The sequence below is a fragment of the Fukomys damarensis genome, unplaced genomic scaffold (genome assembly GCF_012274545.1).
Source record: "Fukomys damarensis isolate Sample0158 unplaced genomic scaffold, DMR_v1.0_HiC HiC_scaffold_16, whole genome shotgun sequence".
Classification (NCBI taxonomy): domain Eukaryota; kingdom Metazoa; phylum Chordata; class Mammalia; order Rodentia; family Bathyergidae; genus Fukomys; species Fukomys damarensis.
Window position 1 is genome coordinate 25856419 of NW_022900928.1, and position 6535 is coordinate 25862953.

Here is a 6535-nt window from a genome sequence, read left to right on the forward strand (position 1 = left end):
GAGTTTCTTGGTGCATTTTAGGAATACAGTACAGTTACATTCATTATTAGGATCTTGTACCTTTACCTGAAAGGTCTTGGTTCCCATTTTTTCCCCTTGTCCCTGCCCTCCCTTCACCTCCTCCTCCCCTCCCCATTTACAAACACTTTATTTCCATTTTTTCATTTTCTCATATTTTTTTCTTTTCTCTTATTACCTTTCCCCTACCCTTCCCACTTCCCTTACAACTTTAGCCCTTTTCTTCCTATTTCACATGGTCAATTATCTCATTAGGATCTTATGTACTATTATAGTTTTTCACACCAAAGAAACTATTTGGTATTTACACATGTGTGACTTATTTCACTTAGGAGTATATCCTCAATATGTATCCATTTTCCTATGAATGAATCTAATTTCTCATTCTTTATGGCTGAGTAATATTCCATTTATAGAAAAACCACATCTTCTTTATCCAGTTTCCAATTGATGGGCAAATGGGCTGTTTCCAAGTTTTAGCTATTACAAACTGTGCCGCTATAAATGTAGGTGTGCATATATCACTGTGGTATGATTCTTTTAATTCTTTTGGAAATATACCCAGCAGAGGGATGGCTGGGTCAGATGGAACCTCTAGTCCCAGCTCTTTGAGGTATCTCCATATTGATTTCCACGGTGGTTGCACCAGTCTGCACTTAGTTGAGTGTGCCATTGTTCAGTGCATATACGTTAACAATTGTTAACTCTTCCTTTTGAGTTGTTTGCTTAACCAGTATGTACTTTGGTTTTCTTTTTCTGATCAGTTTTGGCTCTAGGTCCACTAGGTCTGAAAATAGGAAAGCTACTCCTGCTTTTTCTTGGGGGATGGGTTCCCAGTTCATGGAATACTTTTTTCAGTTTTTTATTTTTAGTCTATACATTTCTTTTTGGGTTAAATGTGTCTTTTGTATATACGCAGCATACCATTGGATTTTGTTTCTTCCTCCATTCTGCTAGCCTGTGCCTTTCGACTGGAAATTGAGACCATTTACATTGAGAGTTATTCCTGTCATTGCATTATCTTCCTGTTGCTGATTCCTTTTCTTTGCCCTCTACTTAACAGCTCACCCTACCTGGTGTATTCATTATAATAGATCTTTTGTCCCTGCTAGCTTCATTGTCTCTTTTTTGGATATTGCTATAGTTTACATCTAGATGTCCCCCTAAAGCCTCATATACCCATTGTTATTTATCTAGACTTGAGATAATTTTAGATAATTTTAGTTAGTAATGGGAATGGAAATGACTAAACTGCCCAACTCATGGAGACTTGAAGAGGGTGGAGTGTGGAACAGAAGGATGAGCAGAAGAGCAGAGTAGGGACATTTCATTTTGTGTTTACCAGAGCTTTTCTCTGCCCTGTGCTGTGGACAATGAGCTTTGGGGATAGCCAAGCACCTGGGTCTGTTGCCCATGTAGGGAGGGGCCAACTCAGACACTTGTGTGTGCTCCCCAAAGTAAGGGAGGCCCCCTTCCCAAGGAGGGAAGGGTGACAAGGGCAGTTAGGAGGCTCAGCAGGTTTGGGTGAAAGGAAAGAGACATGCGTCTTGTTAAAAAGATCACTGTGACTCCTGTGGGTCAGGTGACTTGAAGTGGAAGAAATTGCAAAATCTGACTCTAAATACAAAACTGTAGGAAATAAATTCCAGAAAGGATTTAGAGGGACCCTTGCCAGGGCTTGGTGATCAACTGTAGGTGGGGGTGGTGATGGAGAACAGGTCTCTATTATTAAGTCTTGGGTACTTCAGTAATGGTGTCCAAAGGCACAGATTTGTTGGGGATGGAGATGAGGTGAGGGCAGGTGAGGTGAAGGGGTGAAGGGAGCAGAGAGTGTGGCATCTTTGCCAGTAGCCTCCCAATGACTCCTAATGCATATCTGCTTGACCGTTCCAACACGGGGGACTTTTATGTTTCCCACAGGTCCAAGGGTCTTTGTTTTTGTATTTTGAGAGGTAAGGTGGAGTCTGGTTCATTCACACAAGGACAGTGGAGGGGCCAGTGTCAGGGTGGGCGGAGCAGGAATGGATTTTAGAGAACAGGGAATGAAAAAGCCTGAGGAAGCAAAGCTGTTTAAAAACCACTACTCTTTCCACTTCTGTATCATTTAACCAAATGCTATTCTGTGGATTTTGTCACTTGATTACCACACCAATCTGAACTCAGCAAGACTGGGTCGTTGCTGACCTTAGGGCTGACAGGGTTTCTAGGCTGGTGTCTCTAATGCTGAGTACTTGCTGACACAAGATGAGGACTTTGTGAACCCCTTCTCTTTTTCAGAGCCAAACTATTTAATTACTCATCATAGACAAAGTCCAGACAGAAGGTGAGGGCACACATGGCATCTCCCTAAACTTGGGGAGGACTCCTCCAGTGCCTCCAGGTCCCCTTCCGAGCCCTCCAAGTCTGGGAGTGAGGGAGCCTCCCTTGCCAACATTCACTGTGCCAGGCTCAGGCAGCCTTAGGACCCCAACACTGAAGGAATAGGGTCTAACCTCATCTTTTATTGTAGGGGTGGGGAGACTGAGGCAGGGAACGGAGCAGCCATCCTGGATGGACTTCTTTTCCCAAAGGCCTTAGTCTCTTTAATCATAGATTCCTCTGCAGGGACAGAAAGAGCTGGCCTGGAAATGGACACCACTTCTGCTGCTTCTGGCCTGGACAGCCAACATATTGCTTTGCCGGGTACAGGGCAGACTCGGACAATTATGAATATCAAGCACCACAAGGTGAAGCCAGGTCCTGAGGATAACCTGTATGAGCAGATCTGGCTGCAGCTGGGGTCTGATTGGGAACAGGGCTGGTTTAGACAGACGGGAGGAAGTCAGTGTGGTGGGGGAGGGGCCGAGGTGGCCAGGCATCCTCATACCCTGACTCACTGCCTTGGGAAAGTGGGAAAGGGTGAAGGTGGAGTTGGGAGAGCAGTTAGGTGATTTTCAGGGTATGTTCCTCAGAAGTGGTTATCAGGTCGGCAATGATACTGAGTAATCGTTCACTGAATTATTGGATGTCGTGTATTTTCTGTACACGATTTCATGCTTCTTTTTTTTTTGTATTTCTTTTTTAAAAAAATGATTTCATATTTCAATACTTCTTTGACACAGATAATGTTCTCCACATTACACAAATAAAGGAAATGGAAGCCCATGGAAGCACACAGATCCTGACAGGAGTTTGACCTGACAGGAGTAGTTTCACCATGGGGTATAGGAAGGATGGGGTACCAATTCTATGGAATGTCAAAGGCAGAAGAGAGAAAGGCCCCTTGTGACAATGATGCAGTGCATTATGGGGCTGTATGTAAAGTGTATAAAAATGTATGCAGTGCTTGGGTGTGTAACCCCAGAGACTCTAGAGGCTGGGACAGAGTCGTGGGCTGCCCAACCCCAGTCTAGGTAACTTAGTGAAAGCCTATCTCAGAGAAAGAAGGAAAGAAAGAAAGAAAGAAAGAAAGAAAGAAAGAAAGAAAGAAAGAAAGAAAGAAAGAAAGAAAGAAAGAAAGAAAGAAAGAAAGAAAGAAAGAAGGCTGGGAATATAGCTTAGGGTAGAGCACTTGCCTAGAGTGAATAAAGCCCTGGGTTCAATCCTCAGGAGCCGCTTCCCACACCAGTTTTGTCAGGGGATTGCAACCCTGTTATATTCAAAGTCTTCTTTTTATGACAAAAAAAAAAAAAAAAGTAGACCTGTTCTATTCTGGAATGAAACTCAAGGCTAATAGAACCTATTTGTAGGTATGATTAAAGGTATCCATATAATGCTGTATTTATAATACAAAGGAAGAGCAAACAGAAAGTAGGTGTGCTCCTAGACTTACCATGGGGATATGGCCTGATAAGTTGATCCTATGTTGAAAATATTGCAAGTCCACAATGCACTTAATATACCTCACCTCTCAAACCTTACTGCTTAGCAACCCAGTGCCCTGAGCATGGGTTGTTGCCTGGCATGGACTGGGAGCTCGGCTGCTAGACGAGCTACACTGTGAGATGGTGGAGTGCACATTGCTAGCCCATGAAAAAAATCAAAATTCAAATTTCAAAGCACAATTTCGGCTAAACGTGTATCACTTTTGTGTCATCATTAAAAAAAAAAATCCTAAATCAAACCACTGTAAGTCAAGGGCCATCTGTAATTTATAATAAAATAACATATATTTCACGAGGTTGGTTCTCTAATACATTAGAAGACATGAGGAAATGGCTTGCTTGCTTTTATTTACAAAATCATTATGAACAAATAAAAACTGAGACAGGTGTGTACTATTGACAATGTAAATGCTAGAAGATGCTCTAAGCAGGGTTGCCATGGATGAACTAATTCCCTAAATAATGAATAACTCCAGTGAAACAAAACACACAGTACCACCTTCCATTTCAAGGTATTTTCAGTCCTGGTAAACTCAGCCTACTTTAGAAGCTTCTGAAGAAATGATGTGTCCGTATGGAAGATGGAGTTAGGTTTGAACTTAGGAAATCACTGTAGGTCTTTCATTCAATTTTTTCAACAAATTTTCAAAAACCTATTATGTGCCTGGCTCTGGCCTAACCAACTGGAGTTACATCTTAATACTTACCGAGAAGAGTTAATTTATTCAAACTGTATCGAAACTATATTTTATTCAAACCGTTTTACTGCATGGTTCATTCCCTCTCTCCTTTGTCACACAGTGAGGTTTTTTCCAAACCACAGTGTTTAAAATTTCAACAATCATCCCACACTTCCCCTTCCCTGCTTTAATTTTCCACACATCATTTATTATATCCTGACATACCATTTTTTTTTCTTCTAGGTTCTTATTACTTGTCTCCCCTGACTACAATATAAGGTCTATAAACATGTATTTTCTGTCTGTTTTGTTTTTTCCTGTATTCTTTTTTTAAAAACATTTTTTCATGTATTTATTTGTCATTTTTACTTTTCCTGTATCCTTAGCATCTAGAACAGTGTTGGACTTACAGTGGGTGCTCAATACTTTTTTTTAAATAAATGAACACATAAAAAGACTTTTTAGGGGCCGGGGATTTAGCTCAGCAGTTCGGTGGCCTGCCTTGCAAGCTCAAGGACCCGAGTTCAATCCCCGGTACCAAAAAAACAAAAACTTTTTATAAGGTGCAAAAGCTGTATAAATGATAGCGAACATTCCCAGGACAGGGTTCCCTAGGGCTGTTACAGCCCCCTGATCACACTGTTGTAATTGTTTTCCCCTTGGAGGGGGAATTCTGGAGGCCAAGGACAGAGACACTCAAGAAGAGAGTGTTGGCAAAACAATCTGCCTAAGGCAAGGGAACAAAAATCCAACAGAGATGGGTGGGCTGGGATGCTTAATCCTGTCTTCCCTATCCAGTGCAGTGCCTGGAAGAGCACCTGCTATTCAGCCAGCACAACCCAGGATCTACACAAGAAACCCTCCCACCTGTACAACTTTAACTGAGATCACTGCAGCAAGAGGGAGCCCCCTTGCAAGAGAGACTTCATGGGAGACCTCTGTCTGTACGAGTGCTTGCCCCATCCAGGACGCTGGATCCAGCACATAATTCTGTTTCTCACCCCAGCCCAGCAGGCTGCCCTCTGGATCAGTCCCTTCAAGGTCATGACTACCAACATCCCCACTCCATCCAGGTGGATCCAAGCTTTCCCAGATTGCTTTTAGTGGGTACATCCTTATGAAAATATGACTGTCAGTGCTGGTGGGAAGACTCCTACACCTGCAACAGAGAACCGCACAAGGGCTGGAAATGGTCCTCAGGTGAGGCCTGAGGGGAGAAGATAGAGGAACTGGCTGGAAAAGGGAAAGTTCAGGATTTGGAGTTGGATGAAGATTTCTAGGGTGGTCAGAAATGAGCTTTGGGCTCAGAGCTGAATGTCTGTGTCCACAATGACTTTCCCTACAGGAATTAATAAATGCCCAGCCTGGGCTGTCTGCTGCACATTTGAGTCCTGCTTCCTCTGGCCAGATGACTTTTGTGAGTTTATCTGGCACTTTTCTCCTACGACATTAGCAATTACATCTCAGGGAGTGGCTGTTGCATCCAAATGTGGTTTAGCCCAGCCCAGGGCAACCTCACTGAGAAGGTGGCCAGGTTCTATCCTGCCATGGGGCTGGGGCCAGGATCCACGGGACAGAACTTTTCACTCTCAGCCTGTCCCTGATGCTGCACACCTGTTCCTTGACTGAGTCCAGACCTCCCCTCTGCCTGCCCCCAGCTTGGACAACCAGGCTGGGCTCAGCTCAGCTTTCACAAATGAGGGAGCCCAGGGGCTGAGGATTTAGCTCAGTGATGCAGCTGCCTGCCTCGAAAGCACAAAGTCTCAAGTTTGATCCTGGTACCAAACAAACAAACACAAATAAAAAAAACCCCAAATAGACAAAATATATAAACAAACAAGGGAGCCCAAGCCTGTCTCCATCCATTAGCCACTCCTCTGCCACTCAATTTCTGTTCTATGGCGGGGCTATGCTTTTTCCAACAGTCACTTCTTCTAATAAATCTGTGACACATCCGTGCCTGATGAATTATTT

General features: G+C 43.4%; 1 pseudogene; it reads left to right on the forward strand.

The window, feature by feature from the left end:
• Positions 1 to 2723: 2723 nt before the first annotated feature.
• On the forward strand, positions 2724 to 6298 carry LOC117286251 (annotated as a pseudogene).
• The last annotated feature ends 237 nt before the right edge of the window (positions 6299 to 6535 follow it).